This window comes from Opisthocomus hoazin, chromosome 5 (assembly GCF_030867145.1).
Source record: "Opisthocomus hoazin isolate bOpiHoa1 chromosome 5, bOpiHoa1.hap1, whole genome shotgun sequence".
Classification (NCBI taxonomy): Eukaryota; Metazoa; Chordata; class Aves; order Opisthocomiformes; family Opisthocomidae; genus Opisthocomus; species Opisthocomus hoazin.
This window is the reverse complement of record NC_134418.1, coordinates 73,006,045-73,029,563: the sequence shown is the minus strand read 5'-3', so window position 1 is coordinate 73,029,563 and position 23,519 is coordinate 73,006,045. Positions and strand designations below refer to the sequence as shown.

General features: G+C 36.3%; 1 protein-coding gene across 5 annotated transcripts in view; it reads right to left on the bottom strand.

Annotated features, from left to right (window-relative positions):
* Positions 1–23,519, bottom strand: part of GALNTL6 (polypeptide N-acetylgalactosaminyltransferase like 6) — a 635,741-nt gene that overhangs the window by 590,708 nt on the left and 21,514 nt on the right. The window contains exon 1 of one of the 5 annotated variants that reach the window (XM_075421731.1): positions 10,101–10,178. The exons of the other annotated variants lie outside the window; for them this stretch is intronic. The gene's annotated coding sequence lies outside the window, so the exon portion shown is untranslated. Of the gene's footprint in view, positions 1–10,100; positions 10,179–23,519 lie in introns of those variants that run through there. 5 annotated transcript variants of the gene reach the window in all.

Here is a 23,519-nt window from a genome sequence, read left to right as displayed (position 1 = left end):
TATAAACTAGTGTTTGAATTTAGGAAATTTACTGAGGATTTCTTCCATGTTTTGATTATGTATTGGCCCTTGAAACAATGGAAATGCCTGCTAAAATTTAATGGGTTTCTAAACTGAAGGTCCACCTTGAAACAGGACTGTAGAAGAGCTCTGGCACTATAAGAACTCCTGGGTAGTGTCACATCACTACATTTTAAGGAGGGACCTGCTATTAATTCCACCTTTGGTCTAAACATGGTAGACACTGTAAGTACACTGTAAATTGCAGATAACTGCCGATGGTTCTCATTTAGGAAACACCTGAAAAACACCTTGCCACAGAAATCAAGTTATCTTTGTTTTTGAAAAACAGTGGAATGGAATTAGCAAAGATAGAAATATGAACAAATTTCACTGACAGGGTGTGTGGTTTTTAAGTTGCATTTTCCATCAAGTAATTTTTAGCCTTCTGAATGTATTTATGGGATTATAGTTCTAAAACAAAATTGTATGGAAGAGATTCTAGTCTTATTCATGTAGTACAGTATCAAATGCTGCAGGATTTTTGCAGTAATACAAGATCAATAGCAGGGTAAAGCACTAGATATTGTATTAGAATTTGACCCTTTACCTGCTGCTTGGTGGATTTAATGTAGAATTACTGAAAATCAATAAGCATGGAGAACCTTTTTATTTTTTTTTACAACCAACATGAGTGACGATGAGTAGATTTTTATGAGCAAAAGAAGTAGTAGTCTACAGAGAGAACTTACTCTCTCCTAACTAACTCACAGTGCTTGCCATCAAGTGTTGGCTCTTTAACCTTAGCAAAAGAGAATTTTGGGAGTTCCTTTGCCTTAACATAATATTACCCAAAAACCAAAAAGCATGAAGCCATTCAGCCACAACTGGCCAATAAGAGGCAATGCTCACAGTAAATTTTAATACATACCCAAAACCTCACATGTAGTCATGTAGTCACCACATTGTGGCTATACTAAATTTACCTGTATTTTTCATGACCTGTATAAAGTCAATAAAAACATGTTTATTTTAATGTCACACTGAAAAATGGTGTTTGAAATTATATAAGTAGATATATGTTATTAGGATGAATTCTAAAGAAATGAAGGATATGGAGAGTTACAGACTCAATATTTTATTCCAGAATTCCTCCTCTATCTTAAAATGATCACTCAGGGCTGTGAAGTAGCTGGTGATAAAATGTATTTGTGGCAACACTGCTTCTCACATGATGAATTACTGAGGCTTAGAAATTAACAGACTCATGAATTAGTGGTGTAAAAAGGGACAGCCATATATTTTTACACTGGCAGTGACTTTTTAAACCTAAACTACCAGATACTCTTAACTAAGCCATCAACCCACGTTACAGGAATCCTCTGTGAGAAAACGAGAGCAAATAACACCTCTTCACAAAGACCTCAGGTAAGGAAACCACATGTAGACTTTCCTTGGGGAGAATACTCTTGGGCAAGTGATTCCATCGTCTTTCTAAGGTCTGCAAAAAAAGTACCAGAAATTTGGTTTTCAGCCCCCAAATATTTGGCTGCATGTGCCAAACTTTTAACACTGCAGTATAACAAAACTTACGTGAATTAGTCTGAGATTGTTATTACAACAAATGACCCCATGCCAGGTCAGGGCAAATAAGAAAAAGCATGTCTGGTCTTAAACTAGAAAACCATAAAATATGTCAAATGGATGTCTTTGAAGTATGTGATAAAAATGTATCGTCACTGCCTCCAGCAGTATTGTATCTGACCTCAGAGCATTAGAGAAGAGAGACCATATTGAGTGCTTTCATTTCCCCATAAAATGCTGATCATGATAGTTCAGACATGCCAGATGGCAGTAGTAGTGATAAATGGTGTTGATGCCTCAGGAGAAATGAGCTACTAAAGTTATATTATGTTCAGTTGGGATTTTAAACATGTAATATAGTTAAAACTGTTATTCTCCAGCAAAATCGTACACCTCATATTTCAGTGCCATGTCATATATTGGGAAAAAAATTCCTGCCATCATGTGCTACTTTAAGAAGCAGATTTTCGATGTCACAACAAGACATCCCTAACACAGAGTATATATAATATTTTTTTACATACATATATGTATATACGAAATGAGGAACCACCTCTATAGGAAAATCCAACAATGTTATTTTGCCTTTATTCCTTATGTGGGTATAGCAATATACATCTGGAAATGGGGAAATAACAACACAATGCTAGATTCTGTAAAACTTGCCTCACATTTGTAATAGGCCCTTTCTTCCCTTCTAAGATTAGTTAGCATTTCTGAGCTAAAGGCCATCAGACGTAATAAGAGGAACAAGGCTGTCTCTAATTCTGAGTCAGATCTGGCTAACAGTTAAACAGCAACTGAAAGATGTTTTAAGAAATTTTACTGGTCTAGACATAATTTGTATCTTCTCCAAAGAAGCAGTCTGATGGGATTTTCCCTTTCACTGTCTGACGATTTAGAGGGAGAAGGAAGATGTTCTGTACCCTGTAAGCAGAAGTCAGCCTGTTCCCACAAATCCCAGGGACTCAGAAGGCTGGAGGTTAAGCTGCAAAAACACCCTGGTCTGTAGTCGTGTTCCTAGGACAGAGATCACTTTGCTAGTGATATGTCTGCATTCATTCCTTTTTACTAGCTGGTCTTCCGCCAGTGGCATTCTCTTGATCTTCCACTGTACATGGAAGGACCAGAGAAATGCAAGGAGTTTAGAAACTGCAGAGTTCTTAGGAGAGTTATTTTTCAGTTGTTCATTTTAGAGTGATGGCCAGAAACCCCTTTCCCTGAAAAATCGCCTTTCCCTTTTGTTCACATCTGGAGCTACCCTTTCTTTTTTTGTGTCTGGGTGAAGAGTGTGCTACAAAAGCGTATGACAAATTTGTTTTTGGAGAAGAGGCGGAGTACTTATAAGGGTGACTTTTATAAACCAGTTAACAAGGACCAACTGCACCTTACTAGAAATTAGAGTCTTGTTGACAGACAGGAGAACTACGCTCAGCAAATATATACTGACAATAATACCATACACACTCACTGTACATACTAAAGAAGAAAGAAAATCAGGGATGTTACAACCTTGATTGTCTGTAAATCCTTGAGGAACAGAGGCGCAACAGGAACCTTAATTTGCCATGCTTTCTATATATATTACTCAAACTCTTTGTCCTTTGGCAACTTGGAATTTAATTTCCTTTGTCTAACTTTTCTTATTTAATTTTATTAATTAGAAAGCAGCCAAAGTTAGAAATATTACAGAGTCATATAAGAAATAAGAGTGGAAAAGTCTCTCACACAAAGATTAATTTGTCCAATTTCAAAATGTATATTGCAATATTTTATAGCTGACAGGTGATCATGGGCAGATGGTCATTACAATTTATCACAGCAGGAAGCTGTTAAAATGACAATATGGGCAGGTATAAAATTATATGAAGGAGAAGTTATAGAAGATAATTTTGAAACTCTAGCAACTTGTCCTTTTAAAGTTTCAGTCACCAAAAGAACATAATCCAAAATCTAATTATAATTTTAAAAGACAAATTGGGGAAAAAAAATAGCCTGTTGGGGGGGGGGAAATTTATGCAGGCAAATTTCCATCGTTACTTCCTCCTATTCATCAAAATCTATGCTTTGCTACACAGCAATTGTGTAAAACTTTTTGCCTTGCCTTTTCTGTTTTGAATTTATTGACCAATATTCCAAGAAACAGAGAATGGGTGTCCAATCCCAATTTATGCCTTTGAAAATCTATTTCTGCGCTTTTGCAACCCTATCATTTATAAACAGCAGCCACGTTATTTTTAAGTGGAAAAGGAATGTTCTTTGGCACTGATCAGCCTTGAGTGAAGTTTTATAGCAGTCTTATAAATTTCTCAGTAGCAGGGTTTATAATGAAATTGCTTAAAGTACTCGGAGTCTAGTCTGCTAGCTGAATGGATCCTTGTTATAAACGAACAAAAGGAGCTTGACATTTTTCTTCCCTATTGCTGCTAGCACTGCTTGTTGCTTTTAAAATTCTGCAAACAAAGCTCCATAAGTTTGCATATCATGGGCTTTTCTTTCGGGCTTTTAGGGCTTTTCTGTGCTCCATTTAGTCACTGAGTTCTCTTACAAGACTGGGACCTTAAGACCGTAAGTTCTTGGAGGTAGGATTGTATTGCATTGTAGGGCACAATGTCTGCCACAGAGGAACCACTAATCAAATGTGCTCTGTAGATGCTGTTGCAATGGAAATACTAACAGCTGGCTATAGTGAGGTATACATTTTACACTTTATGATATGCTGAGGGAGCAGGGGTATTAAGATTTTTCTGAGATCTTCTTCTAGGTTTTTTCCCCTGCCTTTCAAAATTGAAAAGACCTGTCCTAAAGCAAGGGTATTCACAGAAGCCTAGTGGAAAAGTCGCTTCTGGCAGGAGCAGTTTAATAGTAAAATACTGAAAGGAAGGAAAAAGTAAATCAAATATTCAAATATTTCCTTTAGTTTATTGGCAGAATTTTGAAGTTATCTTCATAATCTACAACTCTGAAGTTAAACCAGCCATTTAGGCAGGTGATACTGGGTCTCAGCCAACCAATATCTAATAAGAAAATACTCTTTTTAATAATTTATTTATACTTTAGCTTTCCCACAAAATCCATATAATCTGTACAGAGACCCTTCCAATCCTCACTGAAATCAAAGAGATAAACTGAGCCATGACTACTGGCCACATTATAAATAATTTCCTTAAGTTCAAGCATATCTTAGTCTCTATCTCTGGCTAGGAAAAGGATTAGTCTCACAGCAAAGCACAGCTCACTATTAAGAAAGGTGCAATTTAATTGTATTTAGCTGAGCTTTCAAATTAGCCTGCTAGAGAAGACTGTGGCATGCTTTGTATGAAGAACAACAAAAAAATAACGTTCTCAATTTTTTAAAAAATTGCCTCAAGAGCATACAGTTTTCAGTTAAAAAGTGTTACTGACTCACGTGCACCTTAAATAAAACCTTTTTTTAAGAGTGCCTTGGTGTATCTTTGCATTTCTACTCACATGCCAGCCAGCGAGTACTGCTGAAATTCACACTAGCCAGCGCCTCTGATATAAAACCACATTAGAGACAAGACAGGGTTGCAGGTGGATCCCTGTGGAAATATCCAGCCACGTGAGAAGACTCAGCCAGGTAAGGGAAGCTGGGCTGAAGCCGAAAACAGAATCAGAGAATCACAGAATGCTTTGGGTTGGAAGGGACCTTTAGAGGTCACCTAGCCCAACCCCCCTGCAGTAAGCAGGGATGTCTTCAACTACACCAGGTGCTCAGAGCCCCATCCGGCCTGAGCTTGAGTTTTTCCAGGGATAGGGCCTCACTGTAAAAAATTTCTTCCTTATATCTAGTCTAAATCTACCTTCCTTTAGTTTAGGACCATTACTGTGTTTCATAGAATCAGAGAATAGTTTGGGTTGGAAGGGACCTTTAAATATCATCTAGTCCAGCCCCCCTCTAATGAGCATGTCATTGATGAAGATATTAAACAGTACTGGTCCCAGTACAGACCCCTGAGGGACACCACTTGTCACCGACCTCCATCTGGACATTGAGCCGTTGACTTCTACTGTTTGAAATGGACTCCAAAACACAGTCACAGCATTTTGTAATTCCTGTAACTCGAATATTTTCACCAAATCCTGCTAAAATCAGAATTAAGTTGCTGGAACACAGAAAGTCATCATGATGTTTAATACTGAGTGGGTGAAATGTATTTGAATACAGGTCTGGAGAAACTTCTCTAATACCTTACAATAAGGTCCTTACTGAGAAAATAAATGAAATCTCTACATTACTCTGCACCTCATGGGGAAAAACTCTGGTTTCTGCTGAAGTCAACGGCAAACATTTTTGCTTTCAATGAAGCAAGTACCTCACCGTTGAGATAAAATAAAAAGTGACTTTGCAAACCCTTAAGCAAGGATTAAGTAAATTTAGAGTCTTTTATCATCTTTGCACACTGAATGGATTTAGCCTTTTTTTTCTTCATTTTCTGAAAACCCCATGTTTCCTGAACTAATAATGACATATAGTATAGGTATAAATATTTTTTAAGTTTATAAATGTTTAGCTAGGTTGAAATGCATCTTTTCTCTTTTTTTTGTTTTATTATTGTACTGTGCAAAGGAAGCTTTTAAAAATCATTTTGACTCAGTTGTTAAACATTACTGTAATAAGATTGTGTCTTTAAAAAGTGAACACTTTGTCATTAATTGTATCATTTATATAATCACAAAGCCTTGTTACAAATATACAGTGAAACATAAAATGCCATGTGAAACAAGCAAGAGAAATTGATTTCATGTATTTTAAACATCTCTCACCCGCTACTGTTCTGGTTCCACAAAATATAAAAAGGATAACATTTTCAATTTTATTTGTCCAATTATAATGTATTGCAAAAGCATACCTACTGTTCAGAAACATCCAATTTTTCCTATAGGAAATTGAATGTTACTTATAACAATATAGACTTGTAGCCATGTAGGAGGTCTTGGCTTATTCACATGTTGGTAGGAATAATAGTTTTTTTAATTGACTACCCAGGACTATGGTCATGCCAGGCAGGCATTGAAAATCATGGATATCTAGTCTAGAGGCAGAAGATACTAGGTTGCATATTCATGAACTTAAATAAAATTCCTGTTAAAATTCAATTCTATTGCTTTATTAATATTATCTGCTTATATTTAAAGTACTTCTGAGAACAATATCAAACACTATTATCTGAGAAAGGTGATTAAATAGCTTTTTTATGTCCAGAATTTTCATGCATGACTGTCACATCCATATGTATAAGTTTAATACATTTCCTTCTGTAATTTTCACACATTATTGAACTGAACAAAACTCGGTAAAACACAGACTCTGTAGTTCACTTGTCAATATAAACTATAGTTTGCACAGGCATTTTCAGCTGATCCACCTGAATATAGTCCGTCTTGGCATCTCTTGAGTCAGCTTAATGCATATCAATTTACCTGAATAGGCCAAAAATTTTAATCATGAAAAACATGATATTCACAGGTATTTGTAAATTTAGTGTCTATTGCTTACAAGAACTAATGGCCTGAATTCAATCCTGCTGTCTCTGTACGTTCCCATCTCCTCAGTGCAGTACTGTCTTCCCTTTCTACCTCTCCAAGCCCCATGAGAAAGCATTTTCTGGTCTTACCGTTCTAAGTAAGGAAGGAAAAGGAGGGATCATGGAGTGCAGAACTAAGTAGTTTAATGAGTAAACTGAGCAGCAGAGAATCCCCCCAGAAGTCTCACAGCTGTTCTCTTAGAAGGCACACGGTGTCCCCAGTCTGAATCATCTTTCTCAGTGCAGCAGTACTACCAGAAAGCCGGTACGAATCTCAAAAGCCAGAGCCAGGCTACAAGGACTGAAACATGGAAAGCACATCAAAGACTCCAGCTGCTTAAACATTTATTTCCATAAATCTGGTTTTGTGTCACTGAATACCTTTGCTGTTTTGATTAAAGATGACATCAACAAAAAATGCCAAGAATATAATTCTGCCTACCAAAAAGAGTTTTTCCATGTAGTCACACTAGAAAAAGACAGTATTTATCTATGATCATTTTAGGAGTTCAGAGAAGGCTAAGACAATCCAGCTGTATGGTGTCACACAATATTATACACTGATCAGACTCTCCTTTGAAGATACGGTGTATCTTGCAAAACTATACGGAGACGTGGAGAAACAAAAAGTGAAAATGCCTGCTTACGCTTATATCCTATACCCTTATATCTTTGGAAAAAAATAAAACACGAACTCCAAGCTGTTATGAGCAATGGAGAATTAGTTTTTCTAACAGCGAGGTGTAAAAATATAGTAGAGAGCAACATATGTTTTAATATGAAATGGGCAAAATGACAATCTGTAGGGCTGGGTGAATTTTTTTAGTGGTTTTGTTTTTTTTGGTGGCTTTACTAGTTAACCTGTTTTCTCCCACTGCCTTTTGTGCAGAACAGACACGCCAGCACTGATTGCTTGGGGGCTTAATGTTTCGAGCTTAGCAAGGAGAAATGTGCTTGTGAGCCCCACTGCAGGTATTTAAATGCCCAATCGAAACTTTCAACAATAGATGTAATTAAGCAGGCTCTAATTTCACTTATGTGATTCAACATAAAGAGAGGAGCTCCATTACTTAAGTGTTTACGTCATTCCTTGGAGAAATGACCTTAATTTATTGTAATTTCCAGTTGGAAGATTACCAAATTGGTTTTGAACTTAAGTAGCCCTGTGGGTGAACAGTCATTTACTGCCAGAATACACGAAGTACACTGATTACTTCCAATTATAAAAGACTTATTTTTCTTAATAAGGAAGTTTACCTTTTTTACTAAATAGATACTACAGTTAAACTCTTCTGTTAGGGATCTTTAACATTCAGATAAGATTCCTGCTCAAATTGGAGCATTTGTCATGCTTATTGTGGTGATATCATAACCTGTGCACAAAATAAAAAAATCTCATTCAGGGATGAGTGCAGGACACTCTTACTGAACTAAATGTGGTTCAAAGCCAGATTAAACTTTCCTCGTAGCCTGAATGCCTATTATGTTTCCCGTCACTTCTCTGTGTTTTTGTATAAAACACCTACAAGAAATTCATATTTGTCACAAATAATCACATCCTTATCCATCACTGGAGCAAACTGAAACCAGTACAGCCCCAGATTAAAGTGGTATAGATTCTTTCCTTGTGTATACAAAAGGTAAGATTAAATATTTAGGATTGTTCCCTTCTTCCACTAATAATGTGATTTTTTTTTTTTTATGGGGTCATCAGATGTGTCTTCACTGAAAGAGTTATTTTCCTTTCTGAAAAAATCTGATGTCTGAATAACTTTCCTTACATGTTTAGTATTTATAAATTTTACGAAAACTGAATACAGTCAAATAACTTGATTATCAGCTATCAATTTGGGATCTAAAATGTGCTGAATACTTGTATGAAAACTCAAGGGCCTCCAGTGCTCCCTCTCCATCTTTACACTTCATCCTCCCTCCTCAGTACTCAAAGCACGACTTTTTTCACCACTTTCAGAATATCAAATATATACGAGGCGTTACCAATAATGGGGCTCTGAGTAAAATTTCAGTTGAGGTGGAGTAGTGCTTGCCTGGGTACCAGCAACTTGGATGCCTTAAAAACTCTCTGAAAAGACAGGTGACAGTAAAGTGTGGAACAAAAGCAAACACAGGTTAGGAAGAATCACAGAAGGAAGCTTAAACTCTGTGCTACTCGTTATGAGTTCTCGGAGCACAGAGCCAGGTCATCTGGGACTAAAAGCTTACATAAAGGACTGAAAACATCTTTCATGTCCCTAGGCAGCTCTGGAGTTCCTTTTTCCCAAGAGCTGCATGATCTTGGGTTCTCCTCCAGGAGCTTCCATGAGAGCACACACATCATTCGTTGCATTTTCTGAGGCTGTGTGTTATAGCCATTGTTTTCCTGATCCAAAGTAACAGAAGAAAAGCAGAAGCTCTAGTTCATCACAACTGACTCCTCTGACTTCCCATAGAGGAGAATATACCTCACTTTAACCTTTGGCAGCTGAAAACCAACCATTGCTTGGTTCAGTAACATCCGTTAAATCTGTGTGACTACCTAGATGCCAGTCTGCTAAATACCGTCCTCTAAGAAACCAAATGACTAATAAGAACTACTTAAACTTTATGCAACAAATCATCTTTCACAAAAACAGGTGGTTACCAGAGAGCATGTTTTAGGTGTACCCATCTGCCAAAATCCACTCTTCTGAGAAAGGTGACATAACTGTGTCTATGCACTGATTCTCGTTGATGATATTTTAAAGAAGAGTTTAAGCAGTGCATACATACACATCAGTCAGCACAGAGATGTTCTTGTGAAAGCATACCATTTTCAGTAAAACTATAGGCATAATAGTGAACCATTTGTATTTCAGTGGTTGGCAGTTCAAATGCTCCTGTCTTCATTTCACAGTCTAAACCACTTGGTAGAATACTTTTCTGTGTTAATTTCTAAATTCAAATCAGCAAGTAAAAGATCACTTTTACCAATACAGAACCCGGAGCCTGAACACAGTACTGTGACACAGCTGATGTTCATACTGCGTGTAGTTTCCCAGGATCCTGTATGAACTGGGGACAGAAGAGGGTATGTGACATGTGCAAGAGAATCTCAGAAGGGTTTGCACATCAGGCACATCATATCCTCAGGCATCTTAGCACACAGGGCTTAGTATGTAGGCAGCAGCATCCTTTATATCTCAAATTTTAATGCAAGGCATCATGAGATAATCCAGTCTTACCTAAAAGCAAACAAAAATATAAATACCTTTCACTCAGCGGTATCTGAATACTTCAAATAAGAGTTTTTGAGACAACTAAATAGCAAGCAAAGCGCAAGGCAGCCTTTCTGAATGTTTTTATTTCCACAGAGGGGAAAAAAAATGGAGAGAGAAACTTTTGTGTGCACAGCGTACAGAATTGAAAAAGAAGAACAAGAAGTCAGAAGCTGCTTGGAAGATTTTTCTCAGACACTCTGGGGAAAATTTAAAAAAATACTGCAGAAAAAAAGGTTTACATTTTTACTGAAAAAAAGTCCACCCCAAAAACCCAAACCAAAAAATAAACTCAAACCTCCCCAGCACCTGAAGTTTACAGGACAGTAGAAAAACTGTAGGACTCCTGAAATATTGAAGAAAGTTTTTACTTAGAGGACAAGTGAAATAAGAGGCTTAATGAAAGCTTGAGAGGAAAAGGGTATTCTAAGACTGAGCCCAGACTAGCAATAAGTGCTCCAAAAGGAATGAACTCGGGGAAGATATGCGTAAGAATGCACATCTGAGTCGTGGTATATCAACCAGGAAATTATATCAGCCAAACTTGTAAATTTAACCATTGCTGTAAGAAACATCAAACCCACAAGCAGCCTGTGATCTCCTCATTCCTCATGTTCTTTTCAAACCAGCTGTGGGTGCAAAGACGTACAGTCTCAATACTGATCATCAGGCACCCGCTGACCTGTTGCTATTAGCCATCTAGGTGGAGGCTATTCTTATTCATAACCTGAATTCTGCTAGAAAGAATAGTCACAATCTTGCCTAAAATATTCCTTGTCCATACTGAAAGCATTTGATGAATGTTTGCAAATGCTTCGGGCACTGTTTTATTGTAAGATTAAATGCCTCTTATTTGGATGCTTACTCTTTTTGGGAGTCGAATCTGCTCACACTTAACAAAATTATTCCTGTCAGGTCCAAGAGCTCCATTTTCTGCTGGACTTGTTTGATCTCATCAGCACCTCCTAAGCAAGCTGCATTTCTTTGTGTTTTCACACACTCCAAAAACTCATTTTCAAAATTACTTCCTGATACATAACTATTCATTAGGATTTCTGAATCACTTACAGTAATCGACATTTTAGGAATAAAAGTATTTGCCTATTGGAGAGACATTTATTAGCACCTTATGCAGTAGTAAACAATCATAAAATTTGCCATAATTTAACATCATAAAGGGTCCAGAACAGGATTTAAAATAATGATGTCTCTGAAACCCACAAAAACACTCCTTCTAATCAGTGGGTCTTGGCTTTGTCCTGAAGATAAATGCAAATGAAAATACCCCTTAACAAGAAAGAAAATTACAACAAGAAAGAAAACAAAGCTCTTTTAGCTAAAACTTAATGAGGAAGAAAAAAAAAATTATTTCATTTCACAAGGTTCTCATCTGTTCCTGAAAAGTACATATGTATACATATGTATATGAAAAACAAGCAAACAAAAATCCATCCTTCTTTGAAACAAAAAAGCTCAGGAACAACTGTTGTTGCTGTGCTTAGAGACCGTTTCTCATCTTTCATCTGTAGAGACAACTGTCTCCACGTATGTATTGGAATAGCCTTTACCTCACTCCTCCTCAAAGAGATCGGTGGTAAGGCCGTGCCCCTCGGACCCTTGTCCACGCCCCGTTTAACACTTTGAAATCTCCTGGAGGTCCAGCTTAGAGCAATGCCTTTCTGCCACAAACTACTGCCTCCTTTTTTGTTAATGTTGAGTTAGATCAGTGCTTTGGAAACTCTGCCAACAAGTCTCTGGAGTGGAAATTTTGATTAATAAAGAACTCTCATTGTTCTTGAACTGCTATTTTCATCAATATTCATTTCTCCATGACAGACAACACATCTTTACCAGTGAGGAGAGTTCAGGGTTGAATCATACTTAGAAGTTTGGGATTAACAGTAATTATGGCAGAAATAATTACCTTTTAACTAGAATCTCATGAGAAACACAAAATTTGAATCTGTAATTCACCCATTTAATAAACTTCAGAGTATTTGGAACCAACATTTCAGTTCAGGGCCGTCTCTAGCCACAAATTTGCATCAATATATAAAATAAAGATGAACACAATTGTAATTAAAGTTAGATAAAATCCCTGTGTTTTTCTGAAAATGCTATTGGCCAAGCTCTATGGATGTTGTTGAAAATCGAAAATACGAACAATAACAAAAAAGGTGCCCCTATAGTAGTCTGGGAACATTTCTAAAAGTTGATAGATGTGCACAAAATGATTGATCCTTTCTTAAAGGCTTTCTTGCATACTGAACATAGCAAATGGAAAAAGCAGGTACATTATGTCATCTGCATGCATCACACACAGTGCTGAAGTGGTAAGAGCATCCTTGGATGCAAATTACAATGTTGTGCTAAAGCAAACCTGGGTCTAACAAGAAAGGTTGTAGCTACATGCCTTTTAAAAACTTCTAAACATTTTGTTGACCTTACTGTATTTTCCCTATTAGCCTAGCAACAAGCTCTCTTAATGGATGTGTACTACTTGACACATAAGATTTGGGGTAACTCTAAACTTCTTCTTGTTCACTTAAAGTTAGTATTTCCCATAAACTATATGTCAAAAGTCTCCAAGGATGGACACTTAGAGCAAAATAGATGAATGTTTGTTATAGTAGTTTGTTGTCTTGATGAATTTTGATCATGTAACAAGTTAATTTTCATGTGGTGCAAGAGGCATAAATACTCCAAATAACGTGGAAGGGTTTCAGTACCAAATCCAATCTGTTACAGGAGAACTAAGTAGAGCAGAAATATTGCGAGGCCAGTGACATGCAGAAGATATAGCTTTCTAGAAGGCAGCGTATCTAAAAACCGCTGAACCACAAGGTACTAAAAGGAATGAAAAGTGTGTGCATTTTCTTGTGTCTCAAATTCTATCCTTTGATGAAATATTGTACAGAAATTTTTAATGTCCTGTATTACTATTAGCAGGATTTTGTAATTTTGTAATTTTTTAAGTAGACCTTAAATTTGTCTCTGGACAGGGTAAACATTCTTTTTCTATGAACATGTTCACATTTAATTAGTTTATTGCGTGTGTTCACTTTATTTTTCTGTATAATTAATCCTGTACTTATTTTTTTTCATATCAGCACATTTCGGTGTTAAGCTGCTGTTTATAATGAGTCTGAATGATGTCTTGAGTTGGTTCCTTCCATTTATATGTGCACTCCATATTAAAAAATACTATTATGGTCATTTCAATTTTTGTTCTAATGTCTGGCATTACTCCAAAATAACAATTTATAAAACACTAAATGAATTACTCATTTCGAACTTAGGTAAATGATACTAAGGAAATATGATTATGTACACTGTGTCCATTTGCTCACATTAAAAATCCATTACATCTTTTGTCACTACTGGAAATGCCTATTCCAGAGAAAAATCCTGCCCTTACTTGAAGCCAGTGGTAGATTTCAATGCATGCAGAATTAGCAATTTCTGAGAGGCAGTTCTCTGCCTCCTGCGCAAGAGTGATGCTGAAGGTCATGCTTGATATTTCTCAGCCCAGTGTGTATGCACTTGGATTCAGTAGGTAAGTCCTCTACAAAACTAATGGAACAAGACAGCATTTTGCATTGACAAATGCAGTGTGAGTTTTTCCAGTTCACCCTCTAAAAAATCCTCCCACTTTAATTCCGAAGTTGGTCTGATGGTCTGCAACCACAGTTTCTGTACATTTGTCTGTTTGTTTTTGTTTTTTAAATACAGTAGGACAAGAATGTTAAAAGGGAGGAACAGGAATTCTGTGCTGTGTTCAGGTAGAAAAGAGAGACAATAGACTGAAATATACGGAGACAGATATCAGAATGTGTAGTTCCTACATTTTGAGCTATATTTGCAACAACATGCAAAATTACTTACTGGGTGTTTTCCTGGCTCAACTGAAGTCAATGAAAGTTTTGCTCTCAAATTTGCTGGAATCAGAATTCTTATTCATCACATTATTATTCCAGATCTCTCACTCAGCACGAAGCAGGCATTTAAAATAACGTCACCAAACTTCTTATCAAAACCTGACGACTTCATGAACACTGGGTAATTGTGATCCGTGTTTCTGCTTTGACTTCTGCAGCTTCAGTTTCAACCACGTTGACTTTCAGTGTGTGAAGATCCTTCCATTACCTTTGTTTATTCTGTATGTGACAGACCCCTATGTTCTTAAAGCTTCATCTAAAATCTGAATTCAATAGCCTTTACAGTTCCTTAATTTTTTCAGAAGTGTATTTGGTAACATTAGACATAAAATTCCACGGAGCTGCCATCTAAGAACTATCATTTATACTTATTCAAATTTATTTTCTTGCTCATGCCAAATGCAAGATAACCACCAGTTATTCTTAATGCCACATTTACAAAACCTCTCTTGCACACTGCCAGCGAAGCCTGTGGTTAAGTCAGCCTGTTGTATACCAGTGATCAGGTCCTTCTGTTATTCTGAAACACTATTTCAATGCTGAAAGCAGATAATTTGAATTTATAAATGGTAACATCTCCGAGGTTTGAATAGGCTTAGATCTGCTCTTCCCAGATGTCTTCTTTACTGGCTTAGAAAGAGAGTTTTTGTGATTCTGAATCATAAATCACAGTCTTATTCAAAGTAGACCTCTTATTTTGGGGGAGTACAATAATACACTGACTGACATGCTAATAGATGGTTTTACTTGTTGGCTCCATTGTCCACTATTTAAGATACGGCAACTCACACTGAGATTTTTCATTTGTTCTCAGCAGATTATAAATAAACCCAGAATGAATGTGGATGCTAAAAGGAAATCGCTTGTACCATTTAGGTATGAAATATAGAAGTAAACACATGGAATTTACATTTTAGCTAACTTTCTCTACAATCGTTTTTATCAGCATTGAAGGTATTCTGAAAAGCAAGAAGTCTGATAGTGAATGCCTGATATTAATATAATCAAACCTTATTTAATTAAGTCATTTTGTAATACATTAATACACAGACAACAGGAAAGATGTACTGGTCAAAGTTACAGAAGTCTAAGGTATACCCGAAAATGATAACTCTGGCCAACTTGCTATCAGGTTTTCAGAAGATATATCAATACTTCCATAACTAACTCATTATTAAAGTTTATTTTAGATTAGATGGGAGATTTACTGTTAGCTGATATGAGAGTCCTCAGGTTAACACAGACACTAATTTCACTGAATACTCTTCCAGTGCAAAGCTACACAACAAGCAACTTATTTGCAATAACTCACAGATCTCTATTACTGCTGTCGGGTGCTGCCAAAGTTATAGCACCACCAGACAAAGGCATTGCCAGAAGTATTGGAACCCCTAACACATATGATGTATCGCCAACACTTTGAGCCTACCACGGCATAAATTTTTCATTGCTTAAAAAGAATTTTGACTATTAGTCTTATTCCTCTATAGATGATGGAGTGAGCAATTCAAATTCTCTGTTGAATTGTTCCAAGTTGTTTGGCCTTCAGCCAGAAATGACAGCAGCCCTTTGATTTGCACATCCCTTTACCTGTCTGCCATAAAATACACCGTTTTAGAAACCTTCAAAGTCATCTTTCTTCTGAGCATCCAAGCAGCCATAATAAGACAGAAGATATCATCACTACACCCATGAGCAGCTGAAGCTATTACACAGTGCCTTGTGCCTGCCTGTTGAAATACAACAGAGTTAATGTGACATAACTTTTTGTAATACAGCCATGCTACACATCAGTTGGAGTTTGAATCAGCTGAGCAAGGTGGAAAATGAGCACCTTGGGGCTCAGATTTAGGGAGAATAAATTTCATCGCATTCTCTTAACATTTCTGATAGTCTAGGCATGCTAGAAGGACGAGGTGTATCAACAAAGAAACTAGACACTTGGATGGAATATCATATGATTCAAGACACGAGTACTTACTATTCTGATTCCCATTCCATTTCTGCCTCCATTCCTGTTCCCTCAAAAAACCCTAACCAACAAACAAGACCACCAAACAAAACAAAAAAGCCCCAATCTTATAACTCAGAATCACAGGAAACTAGGAAAGAGAAGATGGGAACTTTTTGACTGGATAAGATCAAATTTCAGTGTCTTCAAGTTTTCCTGTTGCAGGTGCACACTGCCGGACAATTCCTGTCATTAGGAATCATGACAGAGGGTCAGGAATAACTGGATCAGCTATAAGTAAGAAAGGGAAAAATATTAAATATTTACAGAAGTAAGGTGGCTGAGAATTGGATGCTTCTACATTATTGAAGTTACTCTGCAGTACTTGTTGTCAATCAGCAATCACACTGCATTAAAGTGCAACACGGGTCTAATTTATTAACTATTTCAGTTCTGACTGACTTCTATGTTGCATAAAATTCATCTTTGCAAAACCCCCAAAACTTGTTACAGTAAGCTATTGCAATGTTCCCAAAACAGAATTTTTCTGTAATTGAAACATTTACTACAAGTTCTGAGCATTTGTGTTGTAGTTATGAAGGTTGAGACAGGCTCACAGAAACCTTCCTGCATGTATAACATTTGCCAAAATGATAGGATTAAAATGGCTTGCGAAATACCGGTAAGACTGACAGAGGCAAACATATTATTCTTGGATTTTTCTCTGCTAATGTCTCTACTAAATTACATTAATTTGTTTGGATATGTATGGATGTGAATGAATCATTTGCAAGGGAATTATTGGTATTTCTCTTAGTTTGATGATAAAAATAGCCAGAGGTTTTGTTGACAAACTGTTTAAAGAATGTGATAACGTCAGAAAAAGAACTGAATATAGAAAATAAATTCTGTGCTCCGTACTGGCTGTACCCAACTACAGTAACACAGACCTGCTGCTAAAAGGGATAAGGTAGTTCTGGGAAACACTGCAGAGATAAAACATGTTAGGTGTCATTCTTGTAAATATACTACTAAACCATAGACTGTATACTAATATGAAGAGATTGTTACACTGAAGATTTTTTTTTGGTTATAGTATTAATGTGCTGTTAAATAATAAAATAATAATAAAAATTCCCTATATGTGTTCCATTCCCATTCAAGTCCTGTCTCAAAGGATAAAGAAAAACATACATTTAACAACTAGTCTGAATATCTTATTACGTTTGCTAATTCAAACCACAAGATTTCTGTCTAAAATAACCATTTCTAATTAAGCACTGGAAATTATTTCTACAGAAGCTACATTGATCTGCAACAGTGTTATGGTTATTTATTTTATGGTTCTTGAGTTCCTCTGGGCTATCAATTTATATAAATGAGTCACATTTTTTTTTCCATGTGATCATTGCTAACTGTTGTTTCTTCATGACATAATGTTTCTGCAATGATATAATTTCAAAGTTTAATGTATTTTCATAAAATAATTGGTTATATGAAAATGTGCAATTGAATGGAAAATAAAAAAGCAAAATATATTTTATTTTCTCATCTTCATCTTTAATCATTGTTTGTTAATATAAAGACCAAAAAACAAAATAAGGTAACTATAATATAATCTTGAACAGTATTTTTTCTTTCAAATGTAAGGCTTCTTAGAAAAGCAAAAATCAGAAAAACAGTCACTTACTTGACTTATTACTACATCCTCAAAGACCTTTCCAACCCTAGTCTAATAAAGTTGAAGCTTCTGTCCTTGTAGCCAATAACTGAAAAAAAACTAGAGCTGCTTATCCTTGTGTTTATTATACGAGTGTAATCAAAGTGAATTATTTACTATTTAAAGTTTGTCATTGTTAAACATGAATGATAGCATAAAGATTATGGAATTTGGTCAAAATTCTGAAGCTTCTCTTTCCCAAAGAATTCTGAATAGACACATTTTGGCATGATTTACTGATTTAAAATTATTTTTAAGAAGTGGAGCTAAAAACTTTTGAATTACTTCAATAGTTTCATTTGATGATTGAGAAATTAATTTTGGTATACAAAAATCACAATGTAAAACTATGACTTCTAGTATAGAATTGTCACTAAAAATTAGAAAAATGTATATGGACATGGCAATACTCTTAAAACAGAAAAATCTGGGGTTTTTTCTTTTACTAAAACCTCTGTGTTTTGAAAAATAACAGTTTTCATTGGAAAAAAAAATCTTGTGTAAATTTTTGACTGACTGTAGTCACTTTTAAAATAGAACCCTTCCAAATACTCTGTTTTGTCAGTGGAAAAAACAGAAAAATGCCTTATGTTTGTTTGCTTCTTCTAGACTCGGAGGGGGCCTAAGAACCTTTGTGGTATTTAGAGGCTTCTTATGCATACCTAGCACTGGACAAGTGGTTTCACTAATCTGCCAGTTAGAAAAAATAATCATCACTGTCATAAAATGAAAAGACTAGATAGGCTTATTCTAACATTTTCAAAATTCATCATGTGTGGTGTCAGCCTATATTAATGGGAGGATTATGTCTTGGCTGCATACACATTTGAATCCAGATATAACCAAAGAACATGGCTGCTGTTTTGCGTGATCCACAGAGCCAGAGAGATGAGTATCTATGAATCAAAGGACTGCCTGTAGCATTGAAAGCTGAAGTCAGCAGACCGTGCACCTGAGGCACACAAAAGCTCCGTACTGTTTCCATGTTTTCTTACCTGTTCAGCTCTGCTGACACTACGAACTACTACTATGAACTTCCAATGAACAGAAGTACTTTATGCTTGATTGCTTAAACCAAGTAAGATGATTTGTTGTGTGCTGAACTTCAAGTGCTTGGTTATTACAAAATTCAGAAAGCCACTACCTTCTCACTTATGGAATATACACCATTCATATCCCACCCATTAAAAGCTGTATGTAATGATGTCAGCTTGATACAAGTCTATGCATACACTATTATTTCCAGGCTACGCAACAATTGGTGGGTTTTTTGCTCTGCTTCTATCTTCTTAGGGACCGACCAGCAGCATCAGACAAAATACAAACAGTGCTTGTTGCCCAGCGTAAGGCTTGCTAACAGTCATCGCGAGAAGTCCAAAGACCATGTGTTAAATGACTGATAATGCTTTTGTAGCACCCTCTTTGAGAAGGTGTCCCAATCCAATATCGGGAGGGTCTTTGATGCGATCCCAGGAGGCGAGATTAAGACACAAACAGAGTCATATGCCATGCAACCTTGTAAACTTTATTTACGGATTCAGCGATATCCAGCAATGTCCGGTTGGCTCAGTTTGTGCAGGCATGGAGGTTCTGGCGAGGACGAGGTCGGGCAGCAAGGCAACAAGGAGGAGAGCAAGAGGGCTCCAAGGAGCATGTGCTGCCCTTTTTTAGGGGCATTTGCCCATGTGCAGAGCATGTCCACATATGTGCAGTTTGTGCCATATGTGTTGCCTGCTTAGACAAGTTCTCTCTTGCTGGTCCGCGCGCTACTCTGCGCGCAACCATTTTCCTGCAGGTCGTTGTGGTTGTTGTTTTGGAGGCCAGGAAGAGAAGACAATGGCAATGTCGAGACAAAACCAGTTCATAGCAGTCTTCTACAGAAGGTTCCTGGTTCCAAGAACAGATTCCTTCCAAGTGTTTCCTAGAACATTATGTCAGAAATACTCTGCACCCTTTTTTTCTCTACGTCATGCCCCTGATGAGCTAATGCTACAATTGTCTTTAGAGATCTTACCTGTTCCCTGGTGAGTTTCTTCTTTTAAACAGTGAGAAAGATGGTCATTCTTTCTATCACTCCAAGAAAAATCAAGGTGAGGTGATGGTTAAGACTTTAAAATAAATATGACCAACATACATATATAGTGACAACTGCTTTCCTGAAACGAACCTCTATTTTTTAGGTATATGACAAACTAAAATTCTATTTGACACATACAATAATAACATAAGATATAAAGATAAGTTATCTTTCCTGTAGTATGCAATATATTTCAAAGTGCAGTAAATTTCAATAAATTTCAACAAATTTCAACATACCTGTACACAGTTTTTTTCCACTATGTGATGAAACACTATATTCTTTCAACTTGGTTCAATTTTGCCTAGGTTGCTACCAACAAATTGATTAAATATACATCTATGCTGTAAATAAAATAGTGCTACTGTATTCACTGTTGTTTTGTGATGGAAAAAAATTTGTTTTACTTCCATTTCCCCACCCCCAGATCAGTATGCGATACAATATTTAGGCTGTCAGTACAAAATCAGTGAAGTAAATTTTAGGCAATTTTCTGTGTATTCTCAGATCTACAGATATACTTTTTGTTAGTCTTTAAGCAGGTTTTGGATGACTGAATTAATTATATTAGTTAAATATGAACAACATTATTTAAACATGACCTCTCTTCCTGAAACTGTAAACAAAACTCAGCTTGTTTCAACATTAAACTAAACAATAACAACATGTTGTATTTACCGTGAAAGGCCATCTTTAATGTTTATATAGCATCTATTATAATGAGGCTCTAGACCAACTGGAGCCTCTAAATGTTATTCAATGGAAAAAAAAAAAAAGAAATAATGACTATATTAATTTTCTTTTTAGTAATCCATGGACCTGATAATTCAGCCAGAACAGCTGGCATTCTTACTTCACTTATCAGCAAAAAAAGAATAAGCAGACTGGTATAATAGGATCTTATGATATGGAAACCTCATTAAAGTTACGGCAGTTACTGTTATGGGTATTCTGTAGAATAAAACATTTCAAAAACAAATTTTAAACTAAACAATGCTCCATGAGATTACAGAATAAAGTACTTTCTGTGATACATCAATCAAGTAATAGTTATTTTACTTTGAGGCTAGGAACTGTTCTGCCATAAAGGGTGCCTTAGGCAACTTTGAAGGCTCCACAGCTTTTGTCATCTCTTTTTCCTTTCCCACACGTTCAGGTTATGTACCACTTGCCTTTGCAAGACCAAGGCAAGTTTTCCTCACTTTTACTGCTGGGATATGAATAGGCAGTATGACTTCACCACACTGCTGCAGTCATTGGGGAACGTAGTGGCCTCAGTATATCATCATACAGTGTTCAGTGTGATTAAGAGCACTCTCCAGTAGTTTGCTCTTTCATCGTAGAATACAAACATTAGTTTGTGCACTACAGTAAAAGATCATTTTCCCCAGTCATTTCTGTATTTTATGTTCCTGATGTCACTTCTCTTTTATAATATATATAATAGAAGTGCTACTTTTCCTGAGTTGCTGAACATACTGGTCAAATCACGGGGAGTTTTAATATCAGACATATTTCTCTGTATATTTCTGTCTGATTTCTCATCAGGGTGTTTTTTCAGACACTGCTTTGTAGGTCTGTTGTTCCTCACATTTCTAGTGAGGAAATTTTTGTGTCCAGAATTCTTTCCTCTCTGTGTTGAAAGGCCTGAGAGGTAGCTCCCCTCAAACAGCAAACAGATGGTTTCATGTCAGCCTACATTTTTTTCTCTGCTTCCTAACTAATAATCAAAGGCCAGCAATGCCCAAAAGGAGCATTACTGTTAATGAAACCTAAATATTTCTTGTGGAGTAAACAAAATAGCGTTGGATACAAAATACTATTTTGCCCATAGTCAAACTTCTCCACTGTTCCCCAAAGAGACTTTATGACTCGATGACTGCCTCTTCAGTTTTGCCTGGAAAACCCTGCAAGATCCAGCATTATGATATTTACATATAAACACAGAGAAACAGGAAATTAAGAGGGCTGAAAGGGGACAAAGAAGTATCTTGATGAATAATAATTTCTTCCAATGACCACAACAACCCTTAACAGTGTAATGCCCTCAGGATCTACATTAAAGCCTCCTCGCCTCCTCTTCCTTCATCTAATCATGAATTAGACTGAAGGTCTTATTTTAACCATATGCCAGGGTAACTAGGAGGAAAGAAATTTAAGTGGGGGGAGAGGGATAACAAATAAGCAGGCTACTATTTTCTGGAATTGTCATAGTATAATTCTGGAAATCTCCTCTCAAGCATAGAGAAAGAGAATGCATTTGTGAGTAATTTTATGGCTTCAGCCACATGACAAAAGGAGCCTCAAAACTGTAAGAAAGATTAGATTGTTTTTCCTTATTTAATTGCTTTCTCTTTGGGTTACTCCAACATTTGAATAGGTTGCTGAATATACCAACTGCTTCCTGATGGTACAAGAATGACCACTGTGTACATATCAAGAACCATGGCAGAGCACATAGCATTAAAGTTCCATCTACCAGACAAGAAAGTTGATATCTTACTAGACCTTATATGGGATAAGCCATGAACTGTTTTTTCTGTCTCTTAAAAACTTCAGATTCTCCTTCGTATAGTTTCCTAATAGTCTCCTTCCTAATATTTCCTTTACCATTTTACTACATTTACTTTATTTTACTAAATTTACTATATTTTATTTTATTACATTTCACTATACTTTATTTTGCAATTACATTACAAAACTATACTGTATATATTATATTTACAAACAATACATTTCTGAGCATATGTCTATCACATAATTCTTGCTGAACCAGGACTATAGGCAATGAAATAGGGATTTTCTTTGCTTTAAACTGTAGAATCTCAACAGTAAAAGCTAAGCACTAACTTTCTCAAAAGAACCTTGGGTATACAGGAGCTATGAAACCTTCAGAGCATCTCTTTTTAAGCATAACTTATATTTTGGAATATAATCCTGGGTTTTACACTTTGTTCACACCCAACAGCACAAGTGGATATCAGGTCTGTATAGAAGTGCTGCAGCACATATCCTGGGACACGGCATTACACCAAAAAAAATATAGAACAATGATATTTGCTGCCATTAGGCACATGTGATCATTCAGCGACTGGAAAGGATTCTGGGGGTTCTGCCTGTACCCACCTTCCAGGTAGGAAAGAGTGCTGGCAAATACAGCAATTCTGCAATTTTGGGTTGATTAAGAGCATGTCATTAGCTTTACAATGTAGCACTGGTCAAGATATTAGAGTCTTACTTTATTATTTTGTCAAAAAATAAAGACTGTGCCACTTATTGAAAACGTTGGAAGTAAATCAGCTGTGAGAAAATCTCCTTTTCCTTTTAACCTGGCTGGAATCATCTGCTATATAAAAATAGAGAACTCTCTTTTTCTTTCTTTAATATTTTAAGTATGTATCAAGATACCTTTTTTATTCTCCAGTTTCAAGATTTCTGTAAATCGT